Consider the following 14642-nt stretch of genomic DNA (forward strand, 5'->3'; position numbering starts at 1 on the left):
GGCCTCCAAACTAACACTCTATATGCATTTCTGGATTCGCCCATACGTGCTACATGCCCTGCCCATCTCAAACGTCTGGATTATTATTATTATTATTATTATTATTATTATTATTATTATTATTATTATTATTATTGTTTATTTTAACTGACAGAGTTAAGGCCATTCGGCCTTCTCTTTCACTCAACCAGTATGACAGAAAATTACTACAATGCTATGAACATAACATAATTAATACAATACAATTCAAAGCAATACAATACTACAATACAAGACAATATAATACATAATTAATATAATACAATGACAATTCTTTTCATCTTTACAACACCAATAAAATAATTATGTAATAATAATAATAATAATAATAATAATAATAATAGTAATGATAGTCATACCTAAATTAAATTAAATTATTAAACTCGATCACAATTATAACTTCAATTTGACTGCGCACGTAAGATATCATATAGCCTTTTCTTGAAAGTGGTTATTGTCTGGCAGCTCCTAATCTTCTGAGGTAGAGAATTCCAATCACGGGGGCTGAGACAGTAAAAGAGGATGAATAGTGGGATGTTCTATGGGTAGGAATTGCTAGGATTTGGCTCTCCTGTGACCTGGTGGGCTCTCCTGTGATCTGGTGACCTCTATTATTATTATTATTATTATTATTATTATTATTAATATTATTCATAATCTGTGTGATAGGATGACTGTAAAATCAGGCGTATCAGGGTATTTCGAAATCTTCCAACAAGTTTCTGCGAGGTTACACACTGATCGATAAAAGTAACTGGCTAAGTTTCAGAAAATATGCCTTTTCGTCATGTAAAATGATGTTTTGCCGGTATTTTATCATTCCTCTATCAGTAAACCTCGAACACAATTTGTAATATTTATGGTTAGGGATTAGATAATTTTACGCTAAAACGCTCCATTCCGCCCTCTCGGAGAACATTTCGATGTAGTTTCATTACAACGTAAAGCCCCTTCCATTTTACATTTATAATTTTTTTTCCGCGGGCCGGACGTCATTGTCCACTCCCAGTAAACCTGTCAGGATCAGCTCTGTAGTATCGGACTGTATCAATAATTCCATCCCTACGGTTTGTGTAACGGGGACCCGGTGTTAGCCGGGCCGTTGTAATGTCCCGCCCCAGCCCAGTGTTTGACATGGAAATCAATGCAGAATGCAAATGAACTGTATATATACATACAATAACACATAGGACAGGCAGAACTGAAGGCTCCACCACTGCCTTGATTCTCCACTTCGCGACTAGCTGTTGCACCCTGCTGCATACATAAGAAATGACTGTCTTCCGAACTGTAACAATACTACTAAATGGTAAGTCTGCGAAGTCTGTAACATGGCCCACTTACTTATGGCTTGTAGAGAACCCGGAGGTTCATTGCCGCCCTCACATAAGCCAGCCATCGGTCCCTATCCTGAGCAAGATTAATCCAGTCTCTATCATCATGTCCCACCTCCCTCAAATCCATTTTAATATTATCTTCCCATCTACGTCTCGGCCTCCCTAAAGGTCTTTTTCCCTCCGGCTTCCCAACTAACACTCTATATGCATTTCTGGATTCGCCCATACGTGCTACTTACCCTACCCATCTCAAACGTCTGGATTTAATGTTCCTAATTATGTCAGGTGAAGAATAAAATGCATGCAGTTCTGCGTTGTGTAACTTTCTCCATTCTCCTGTAACTTCCTCTTAGCACCAAATATTTTCCTAAGCATCTTATTTAAAAACATCCTTAACCCATGTTCCTCTCTCAAAGTGAGAGTCCAAGTTCACAACCACAAAGAACAACCGGTAATATAACTGTTTTATAAATTCTAACTTTCAGATTTTTTGACAGCAGACTGGATGATAAAAGCTTCTCAACCGAATAATAACAGGCATTTCCCATATTCATTCTGTGTTTAATTTCCTCCCGAGTATCATTTATATTTGTTACTGTTGCTCCCAGGTATTTGAATTTTTCCACCTCTTCAAAGGATAAATTTCCAATTTTTATATTTCCATTTCGTACAATATTCTCGTCACGATACATAATCATATAGGCTACTTTGTCTTTTCGGGATTTACTTCCAAACCTATCCCTTTACTTGCTTCAAGTAAAATTCCCGTGTTTTCCCTAATCGTTTGTGGATCTTCTCGTAACATATTCAAGTCATCCACACAGACAAGCAACTGATGTAACCCGTTCAATTCCAAACGCTCTATATTATCCTGGACTTTCCTAATAGCATATTCTAGAGCAAAGTTAAAAAGTAAAGGTATAGTGCATATCCTTGCTTTAGCCCGCAGTGAATTGAAAAAGCATCCGACAGAAACTGGCCTATACGGACTCTGCTGTACGTTTCACTGAGACACATTTTAATTAATCGAACTAATTTGTTCAGAATGCCAAATTCAATAAAAATATTACATAAAACTTCTCTCTTAACCAAGTCATATGTCTTTTTGAAATCTTTGAATAACTGATGTATTCTACACTTATACTCCAATTTTTTCTCCAACATCTGTCTAATACAAAAAATTTTATCAATAGTCCATCTATTACGTTGTGGCTGTTCCTCGACTTTGGAATACCCTACCGAGTAATGTCAGGGACTGTCAGACATCAAACCAATTTAAGAATAGGCTAACGAAATATTTTTCTAACAGTTCTTGTTAACAATAATAGCTGTTTCAGGTTTTTTAATGTTGAATGGTTTTATATATATATATATATATATATATATATATATATATATATATCATAGATAAATATCTAAATTATCTCATTATTATTATTATTATTATTATTATTATTATTATTATTATTATTATTATTATTATTATTATAACTATTCCTTAACAATGTTTATTATTAGACTTCGTTGAATTGCCACACACAGAATGCAATCAGGTTGCCGAGGTGAGCGACCGCCCTCTCTCGTAGTATAAGCAGTTCATGTTAAAAGTTGTGACCGGTCCAAATAGATATAGCAGCTACAGCTAATGTATACCTATGTAAGCACTTGTTTTTGCATTACTGTGGTTGGAATAGTCAAAGTTTAATATTTATTCAATGCAGACAAGAGTTCCATCAAACATACTACAGTGAGAGTGTTGCTGTTCCAAATAATTGCCCCTGGAATAACCTTACCCCCGCAGCCAGTCTTGACTCGTTGGGAAACGTGGTTGAATGCTGTTATTTATTATGCAGAATATTACGGCAAAATAATGGAGGTAATTGATTAATTGGATAGCACAGACAGTTCCGCTGTTGCAGCTGGAAAATCATTGCCTTCTGAACAGCTATTGGAAGATATTCTGTTCATTGATTCTAATTTTAAAGTCGTGTCCAAAAGCATCATCCTGTTAGAATCGTCTAAACTACAACTCTCAGAAGCCCTTAATATAGTGGATAAAGTATCACAAACCGTTATCCAAAATAACAATTCATTAATTTCAGAAAAAGTGAAATGTATAAACGATGTACCATCAGGCCATGACAAGACATCTGAAATTGGTGTACTAAAAAGTAGTGACTTTCCGTTCTTCAAATATGTACGTATTACATCGTGTGATGTTGAACGTACATTTTTCCAAAATAACAACTGATTAAGTGACCATCGGAGGAGGTTACTTTGCAGTCGCTCAAAATGTACGTAACTCTTCATTGCAATGCACATATGCAAGGATGATGCATGCTACATTACATTTTAAGAGTTAATATATCTCACTATAAAATAATTGTTTGTATTTACATGTTTAGACATTTCCTACTTCAATGATCATTCATTATATTTCTTGAATGCAGGATACAGGTTTTATTGTAACCGCAGTATACTGCTCAGTGTTTACATCAGAGGCAAACTCCATCCGTTGCACGCCTCCTTTTCATACAGTCTATACTGCGTGCGCAGTAAACCTTGCGATTCTCGTGACAATTCCACGAAGTCTATTTATTATTGTCACACTAACATTAGTTATCCAACTTTCATTATTTACTTTCGTGTTGTTTTATGATCCATTATTAAGGTAATAACTATGTAAGCAATTGTATTCAATTAGAATTAGAGTCTGGCTGGGCGGAAGAGAAGGCCTACTGGCCTTAACTCTGCCAGATTAAATAAATAAATTATTACTATTATTATTATTATTATTATTATTATTATTATTATTATTATTATTATTATTAAAACCACACTGATGATCTCCAATAATTTCATCTACATATGAAGTAAATTTTCTCAAAGGAATATTGGACAAAATTTTGTACGACGTCAACAAAGTTGATATTCCTAGAGTCAATCTTTTCCCCTTTCTTAGAAATAGATACAATTTTGGACTTCTTCCATTTTTCTGGCACAATTTCCTTTTCCCAAATTACAAGCTTATAAATTTCGCTAGATGTGCCTCCACTCTCTTGTATTAATTCTGCTGGAATTTGATCGATATCTGGAGACCTGTCATTTTTCAGCTTTTCTATCGCAATTTCGTCTTCAGAAAGTATGGTTTTGGGTATAAATGGCTCAGCAATTTGTATTTTAATTTCGTCCTGATAATTTATATTTGGCGTATGTACATTTAATAGTTGCCCAATAGTTTCTATCTGTTCAGGATTGAATGAGAGTTTGCAAGCAAGTCACCATTCTCGTCCTGAAATATGGGCCACACTGGATGTAATATCTCTGCATTGTAAGCTATTTGGAATAAACTCGCAAATTGTATGAAACAAAACACATTTCAATTTCATAATAAAAAAAAAAGAGTAGCTCTCAATGTAGTAAGAGCGAACCTACAAACAGTCACGTTGATCACTGCATAAAACATAGACGCTGTTCAAACATATCCTGTGCTCACAAACAAACTTAACTATAAATGTAATTCACGACTCTCGTACTGAATGTGTACACAATTTTACTAATGAAACAGCGCGTTTTATATTACAAAGGTGAGAACGATATCAGAGTAAACTGAATTATTCTAGTTTTAAATAATGTACAGTAACGATAAAAAATTAAATTCGATTTTTTATTCACGCGTAGAGACATTTTTTCGTACCCAAATCACGCTGTTACCTATGTCTATATTTACTTTTCGATTGAATAAAATACAATGGGGAGGTATTCTAATTCTTTAAACGTATCGATTTCAAAATATCCACAAAAAATACTTATTTCAGCCCTCCTAAAATCTAAAAAGTGCTTTGAATATTGTCCAACTGTTGATTTACCTTAAACAGATATTGAAATCTACTGTTGAGGACTGTAATTGGTGGCAGCTGTCAGTTTAAGAAACTGAAGAGTTACAAAAGTGTCTGCACACTTACACACTTTCTCGTGGCAATTTAATTAAATTTTATTATTGAAATTTTCTGACTTTATCTACTCACTTCTGCCACAAGGGACAAAGAGTACTTAACCACAGAAAATTTTTACAAGTTCATTGAACCATTGATTTGTTTTAACAATGAAATTCCTACAAGTACATAGCTGCAAATAATTTTTTTTTTTGAGATTAGTGGAAATATACCTATTTTTAGAGAGGTAAGTGTTACAAAAAAGTAAAGAATGCTTCTGAACTTAGTTTGATTTCGAATATAGGTGATTCTTCAGGAGAGCAATTGATCCTTTGAATGCAGCTAAGGTTACAATCGGAATAATAGATGTAGGTATTCCAAGCCTCTTGAACACATCTTTCATGAAGAGAGTAGCGGTACCTCTTGCTCCAACCAGAAGTCCGATTACTTCAAGCTCTTTTAACTGGTATTTTTGGAGGTAATAGGGAATGGTAGGATTGTAGATATTCTTTTTTTCCTTATCCACTTCTGCTGGCTGTTCCTCATCCGTTTCGAAACGCTCAGTGGGATCAATTATGTATCCAGATCTTGTAGATTCCTTGAAAGCTATTATATATATGCGCCATGTACTGCCGTCAAATAGTGGCCTACTTTTGCAACGAAAGTAGCTAAAAGATATTATTTGAACAAAGTAGTGGAAGAATTTATATTATAAACTCATTTTCAAAACTGAAGAATTTGTAACATTTTACTACGATCTGTAGTTTAAATACTTTATGCTCGACCATGCCGAAATGTAGTAATTATACACCTGGTAGCAGTCCTTTAATGCATGTCATTAAAGTACACCTATACATTAAAGTTCAGGTTTTCGATTATTCTCGGATATGCAATCGAAAGACAACTAGCAAAACGTCACGCAGGCTGTAAATCCAATACTGTCGCAGAAGGTTATGTTCTGTTACTATAATAATTAGCGTTAATTGTAAATAATATTCAAATAAATTCAATTTGTCACCTCGTTTTTCAATGTCGAATTCAATTTCAAGGTTATATCAAGTTTAACGTTTACCTTACTAAATTATATCAAGGTCGTCGACATTCGTTGCCCGGAAAAAATCAATACTTTCGCGTCTGCGCACATCTCACAATTTACGAGATTGCGCAAGGTCATTTCGCTCCCCAGTCACATAATCATAACATGAATACTTTCAAATTTCAAATTAGAAATAAATAGTCGTATGAAACTTGTCTATAATGGTAATTAAGACCCTCGTATGAAAATTATGAAACTCGCTTGCGCTCGTTTCATAAACATCCTCGCGTCTTAATTACTATCGTTATAGGCTCGTTGCATAATGTACTATTATTTCACTGTTACTGTTATGAAATCGTACTCGAACTCTGAATGATAAAGTAAGTAAAATATTATCTTAAAAACTCTAGCATTTATAGTATTTTCAAAGGGGTCTTTAATTCGGCAGCAGCACTACCCTATGAATTACCGCTGTTTCCACTTCATTCTCTACATACGTAATTGTTTCCCAGAAACCATTATACGCCACAGTTCCCAATATTATTGTACACGACTGCCCGTCTTGATAGTCTCAGAATAATACATAAAAGAGCGGGCCTCGCAGCCAGACTGCAGCATTGTCTCAGTCTGCGTTCTTCGTCCTAATTTCTAAACAATTACAATCATTATGAACTTCCTAGGTAAGCCGTGTCGGAGGAAATTTCATTTCCCTCTAGGCTGCCTTCGCCCCTACTTCCTTGCTTTATAAAACAAGACTCGGAGATAACTTGGGTTCAAAAGATGCGCTGCTGTTGCATTTTACTGTCACAAATTGTTGCTCTCGAAAATTATTACTGCTTCCTTCGCGCCGTTGGAGTTTCATGAATTACTTCTTTATAGCAAGAGTTCAGATCTCTATAAGCCACCGACGTAGCTCAGGTGGGTGGTGGGTTTGAATCCTGACTGGGGAGGTTATCTTTTTAGGATCCCCACACTAATATGAGGTAAACGTAAGGTAATCCATAGCGAATTTTCGGACTCATCTAGCTATCAGCAATTTCATCGCTTAATAACCCAGTAGTTGATGCAGTGTCGTCAAAGAACCGAATAAAATGCGACAGGAGATGAAATACCTTAGAATTCCTGAAACGTCTTTACTTTATTCTTGGTAAATCATTTTTATTTTAGGTAAGAATGGATAAATTTAAGAATTAAGTAAATACGTACGGCAGACTGGCTAATTTCATGATACTAAGGTTTTGGTGCAAAAATAAGGTTCAAATAAAAAATTGAGTGTTTTAATGTACGTGCATTATTAGATTTCAGGAAGTTACATGTCAGCATTTTTACCTCAGCTTTATACAATAGTTACAAACAAGCAATAATAATAATAATAATAATAATAATAATAATAATAATAATAATAATAATAATAATGATTTATTTTACCTGGCAGAGTTAAGGCCGTAAGGCCTTCTCTTCCACTATACCACCAAAAAGAATATATACACGTGCATAAACTTACAAAGAATTCAACAATTTGATTTAGATGAGAGTTACATGTATACAAGAGTTATTTACGAATTAAACAACTAAATACTATGAACTATTAATTAAACACTGAAATAAACTGTGTAGTAGAATTAAGCTAAAATACATACAATGTTAATATATTTCAAATAATATTAGATAATAGAAGGAGATTATTATGAGACAATTTTGAAAATACAGCACAATCAGGATGATGTCTAAAAGAAAGAAGTAACAATGTAGTCGGTGATAGTTTAAATCAGTATGATTGGAGTGAAATGCTAATAAGGTTATCTTTTAAGCTGTTCTTAAAGGTGTTTATTGTCTTGCAACCCCTAATACTTTGTGGCAAGGAATTCCATTGACGCGAGGTGGATACTGTAAAAGATGATGAATAACAAGATGTTATATGAAGAGGTATACTTAGCGTGCCACAGATAAGTGATCTGGTATTTACGTCGTGGTTAGAGTATAGATAAGAGAAACGAGACGAAAGGTAATTTGGTGTTAAGGTGTGCAGAATTCGAAAGAGTAAAGGTTCTGCGTTCTTTAAGTAGGAGCCACGAAAGGCTTGCGAAGGACGGTGATATGTGATCATATCGTCGGATGTTGCACACGTATCTGACGCACATATTCTGAGCTCGCTGTAACTTGACTGACAGTTCAGAACTTAGGTCACTTAACAAAACGTCACAATAATTGAAGTGCGGCATTACTAGGGTTTGTACTAGGGTAAGTTTTAGTTCCTGGGGCAAGAAGTTTCTCAAGTGACTCAAACAGTGAATGGAGGAACAGATTTTTTTTATCGTTTCTTTAACTTGAAAATTCCAACTTAGATTTAAAAAATTAGGATTGTAGAAGGGTTGGTATATTTTCGTCATAGTACAAGCACAGTCTAGGATATAGTCACGAAGCTCAATACGTTGTAAATATGCATCCATAGATAGTTGCTAACCACTAGGATCGCTAATATCGCCTCATTATAGACAATGCGAAATAGTACCAGCACAGTCTATTGTTCCTAGCACCCTCACAACCCCAAGCTTCGTGACTGTATTTATTAGACTGTAGTACAAGTGCATTTTCGTGATAGTCCTTAAATTCAAAATATTTAGACATATTCAGTCAAATTTTTTATTTCTCAGTCAGATTAATACCTAAAACCAAATCAATTAAAGTTCTTTCGGTATTTTGAAAGGCCTTGACATGTTTCACGAAACCAGTGATCGTAACTGACGCACTGAATCCATCTTTCGCCAGGCTTGTCGTCCTAGAAATTTCCTGAGAAAGATCCGCACAAATCATTAGGCTTATCATTAGACTTTTCTATAAGCACAGAACTTCTTTGTTTGGCTCCTGAAGATGATGCTCTTTCGTTGTCTACCTCTTTTAACTCACTTGAGAGGCTGGAAATGTGAGCGAAAGACAGTCGGGTAATCCGTCAATCGGTTAATAGGGTATCGAATAATCGGGGTTCTACTGTAGTGTTAAAAGTTGTGTAATCAAGATGTATAAAACACTTGTCGATGAAAGACAAAAAACGCATTGTACTATTGTTGAAACCTATCGTTCCGCACTTTCGTAGAAAAAATCTTTATGAAACAAAATTTCGTCAACCAATTAATTGTTCTATGAGTCGTAATATTATTAACCAATATTACTAGTGAGTTTTATGAAACAGGCTCCAGATAATAAACACCGAGTTTTATCCCGAACAGTCATTTAATGTTGCAACCTTTCAGATCAGCTCAAATGTGAAGAACTGAATATGAACACCGTAATATTTATTTCCCCCTCATGTGTAACACTTTGTAGCACGTTTACATAAAATATTCTAAAATTATGTTCAGGAAATATTTAGTACTCACCGCATTTGTAGATGGCAGCAGTGCTATCGTGAAGATCTTGTTACAGGAACACGATCCTGAAAATCAAGCAAAACAAACATCCATAAAATATTCCCACTCTCGACCGTGTAGAAGTGCCAAGACTTCCTTTTCTGTGGAGTTACTACATCTCATCGCCTCCGGTTTACGTTTTCGGGTCAAAATTTACATTCGTTTCTAAGACATAGCAATATAGCACATCCCGTACTTCATGTGCGATATATAACCCAGATTACATAACCGTACATTATCTACGCAACAAAACCAGGTTAGTAAGTGACGTAAAAATTATTGGATTTGTGAACAATGTAAAGAAAACAACTGTAATCTTTCCGGGAATGTTACTCTAGATTTTCATCGCAAGAATGTTTCAACTACGTACATTAAGATTGAGGTTAATCATGGAACGACGGGAAAAATGTCGCCAGTTTATGGTCGAGGAAATCGAAGATTTATTTACTTGTCGTAAGCAGGAATACACAGTTCATACTGTATGCTGCAGCTTGTGCCACTACAATCAAATAATCGATGAGATACCGAGACAAGTGTCCGATCAAATGATTTAATGATACAGACAAGAAAAAATGATCAAGTCGAATAAATCTCTTTATCAGCAGGCACCACGTCGTCCTCTCTACTACAGTGGTTACCGTTGGTAAGAGTTCCGGGTTTCAAATCAGGTCAGGGAGATGAATATTTTAATCTGCGCATGGCTTCCTTCGGAAGGAAAGTGATATACAGGCTGTAAACGCAACAAACAGGAAAAATTAACTGCTGTCAATGCTGTCAATATAACAATTACAAAATCACTACCAGTTTTACAGGGACATCATTTTATTTTTACTAACATTTTTAATATTAACTTGCCTATGCCTCTAGATCAACGCCGTTTGCTATCCCCTTCCACGACTGGAGTTCGATGATACTGGCGTAATATACAAACAAATCACTTTAGTAGGTATAGGAGGGAAGAAAAGTAGTTAATCCATTTACGTAAACTAGGAAATATTGCGCTTTTGAGTTTGATTATTTTCATCAGGTTTTTGTTTAATCAAAATACAGTACAGTATTAACAATGAGTGTTTTTACTCACGAACTGAGCTGTCCATGTGGACGTATTCATTATGCAGTGTATATTATACTGTCTACAGCACATTAGTGTACAATATAGAGAATGAAGTTAAATTGAAAAATAATCATAATATGGATATTTAAACACATTTTTTAAAATGGTGGCCGTTCATTTCGATATAGGCTTCAGTTCTTTTGTGCATATTATCGTACTACAGACTATTGTACCTAATTCTAATTACCAGTTTCGTTCTTCGTACTAGTAACTCATGTTGAAATAATTCTGAACAACTCTACAAAAGAGTACCTTACGTACTGTAAATTCAATCTTCACTTCTGCCCGATCCGAAAAGAAATAATTAATATTTGAGGAGAAAAATTCGCTCCAGTGCCGAGAAACAAACCCGGGTCCTTGGTTCTACGTACCAAGCGCTCTGACCACTGAGCTACGCCGAATTCAATCCACAGTACCGGACCGAACCCTCCTCCTTCAATGTTTCCCATTTGTGGCCTGACTCCAAGTTAGGCATATATATTTGTGCGAGATCGTGCGTATTTGCTTGGTTTCCGCACAAAACCAATCCGCAGAAAGTCTAACATTCCACATTCAGTATTCCCAACCTAACACACACAACAATTTCCCTCTTCTTACCCCTTAAGTGACATATTGATTTTACTGCTTTAGGCTTTTAACATATTATTTTTAGAGACGTTCAATATAGTAATAATTATAAATTGGAAACTTACCACTGCAATTTCACCTAAATTGCAAGGTTAATTATTGTTTTTAAATATTTGCAAAAATTAAGTAAACTCTACAACTCCACTAAAGTTACTGCATTCGTGATGCAAGTAACATTAAGGAAGCCGTGAAAAAATCAACAAGATTCCAGACTCATCATAGACTGGGAGAAAAAAAAGACAGACGTATATCACGGCCTGCTGGAGTATAGTAAACACAGAAAACATTTTAAAGCAACAATGTTGAAGATAGATATTTTTGTTTTTCAAATTTGCCGTCATTGAACAGAAACCAAGATGGGGATTTCATTGCAACTAATTAGAAATTCCTCTTTCAGGTATGTAATAAACGATCTTCGCACAGAATAATGTACGATACACGAGCGGTATGTTTTCTTTCAATTCTCGGAAGTTAAAAAAGCTCAACTACGTTTCGCTTTTTCAAACTTTTCCTCGAACATGAAAACATCAACATACCGCTCTTGTAACGCATATTACTGTTCTCCTCAAATATTAATTTTCAATATTACAGATATTATTCTGTATGGCAAATTAATAAATCTATAATAATCTGAAATACATTTGATAATTTCTGAAATTAAATTGATATCTTCTGAAACACAACTGGAAAAATGTGTAGAACATCGCCATAATCCACTAGCATAAGTAGTAATGGGGGGGAGGGGGTTGGTTTGGTTTCACCCTATTAAATAAGCTCATTCGGACTTCATTCATTCATTCATTTATTATATTTCATAGATCTTACATGAGCAATGAAGCTTTAAGATGTGGAAAAAGTCAAAATTTTACAATATTACAATTACAATTTTTACAAATTATTACAATATTTTAAATTATTATGAAATTTTAGATAGTACCATCTCTTACGGTGATTTTCAACATCCATATGAGGAAATACAGGGGAGAATGTGTAGGATTTTAATACTTGAACTTGTAGGTTATTGACTCAGACATACACACAGAGTTAGCGCGACCTGGAAAAGAGAGATGTTGACAATGAAAGAGAGTGTGAGGTAGAGTGAGACTGACGTCACATTAGGCTTACAGACAGTGGTAGACTTCACAAATGTCCTCGCATATTAGCCTTTCATTTCCAATAGTTATAGTAGATGAGATCGACAATTTTACAAGTGGGTTCTGTTACACGTTTTATAACGTGGATTCAGGCAACCATTTTGTTGCGCAGACAGGGGTTTAATTTGCGAATATTTACACTGCCTGTCACTAAGTAGAGTTTAGTGATTACATTAATACTTTATAAGCACAGAATGAAAATATAAATGTGATTTTTCGGGATTTTACTCTATATGGTTTTTAATAACTTAGTTTGTACGCGGGATAACTTCGTGTTACAAAAAAACTGATACACATATTGTTTAAATATTACCTTTAATTGCGAGAAATCATCGCTAGACTTCCTTCAAGTTTGACCACTTTTAATTTTTGAGTATTTTATGAGAATTTTATGGGAAATGAGAAAAGAACTGTATTTAACTTTATTTTGATAAATAAGAATTTTTTGTCCACACCTGTGGAGTAACGGTTAGCGTGTCTGGCCGCGAAACCAGGTGGTCCGGGTTCGATTCCCGGTCGGGGAAAGTTACCTGGTTGAGGTTTTTACCGGGGTTTACCCTCAACCCAATATGAGCAAATTCTGGGTAACTTTCGGTGCTGGACCCTGGACTCATTTCACCGGCATTATCACCTTCATTTCATTCAGACGCTAAATAACCTAAGATGTTGATAAAGCGTCGTAAAATAACCTGCTAAAAATAAGAATTTGGTATGGTGAGGTAAACGTAATGGTTAAGTTGTATTTCTGATTACTTAAAATAGAATAAAATATCAGAGTTTTTTTTTTCAATAGTTTTTAGTTAAATTTTAGTGGTTGTTTAATATGTATCGAAACTTACGACATGAAATTGTGGTGTGGACTGGAATTCTATGGGGTGTTTTGTTTAAAATTGGGTACATTTGCGAATTTCTTTAAGTAGATATATGGATTTATTGAGCAATATTATACATATAGATGTACTATATTTTCATAATTTTCTCCTAAATCCAATGCACGCGTTTTTGACCGTACGTGCCGTATAAGACAAGTCCTACTTTGTAGGTTTCACCCCCCCCTCACCTATGATTAGATTCAACCACTCTCCAAAAGAACACACAGATTAATATGAAAATGGCACAAACAAAACATTATATAATATATCCTAACCTAACATTGATATCGAAAGGCAAGAGATTGAGCTCCAATGTTCGGAAAAATCCTCACTACATTTACAATCAGATCTCATGCTTAACTGTGGGATGTGTCACTATATAAATTCTTGTAACAAAGACAGTAGAGCAGGTTTAGCGTGGCTACGATTGGGAGCATGGAAGGGTGATAAAATTGTCAAGGAAGGAGAGCGTCTTTGTCCACTGTGCGGGGAAAAAGACTCCTGGAGACACATTTGAGCATTTGTGCTACATCTCGAGATATGAAATATTTTTCATGTGTAAGTTATTTATTTATATTCGCTTTAGCTACTAGGTCATATCGCGACTGTCAGTACTTTACTGTCGGGACTCCAGTTGTCTATTATTTCGTGGTAATTGGGGTTCAATTCTGAATTTGCCTTCATTTAACTAAAAATTGAATTAATTCCAAAAGAAACCTCGACCAGATTGGTCCACACAGGGGATCCATACTAGGCCTGGGGACGGAGCGGTTCGGTTCGGTTCGGAGCAGTTATTGTGACGTCATTACTCGGTTGAACCGAGTACAAATTTGTGGCGGCAAATTTAAAATTTAGATAGATTGAGTCGATTTTAGAACGTACTTTGAAAGTGAAACCAAGCGTGTTTTAAAAGCATTATAGTAAAGCGCTTTCGCTTTGCAAATTGACGAGAAAAAAGTGCTTCTCTTCATTGCAAAATGGCGTTTGCAAATTTCATTTGCGTGATTAAAACTATTTGCGGAGCTATTTAGTATGAAAGGCCTATTTAATTTTCAGTGTTGTTATATAAGACAGACGAAATAAAACTGACAAATAATTTATAATAATAACAGATAATAAAT

At 35.0% G+C, this 14642-nt stretch overlaps 1 long non-coding RNA gene across 1 annotated transcript in view; it reads right to left on the reverse strand.

Moving 5' to 3' along the window:
• The window catches only part of LOC138713976 (uncharacterized), a 183548-nt gene that overhangs the window by 114826 nt on the left and 54080 nt on the right, over nucleotides 1-14642 (reverse strand). Inside the window, exon 2 of the long non-coding RNA XR_011336015.1 lies at nucleotides 9725-9780. This is a non-coding gene — a long non-coding RNA (uncharacterized lncRNA). The remainder of the gene's footprint in view (nucleotides 1-9724; nucleotides 9781-14642) is intronic.

The sequence above is a fragment of the Periplaneta americana genome, chromosome 14 (assembly GCF_040183065.1).
Source record: "Periplaneta americana isolate PAMFEO1 chromosome 14, P.americana_PAMFEO1_priV1, whole genome shotgun sequence".
Lineage (NCBI taxonomy): Eukaryota > Metazoa > Arthropoda > Insecta > Blattodea > Blattidae > Periplaneta > Periplaneta americana.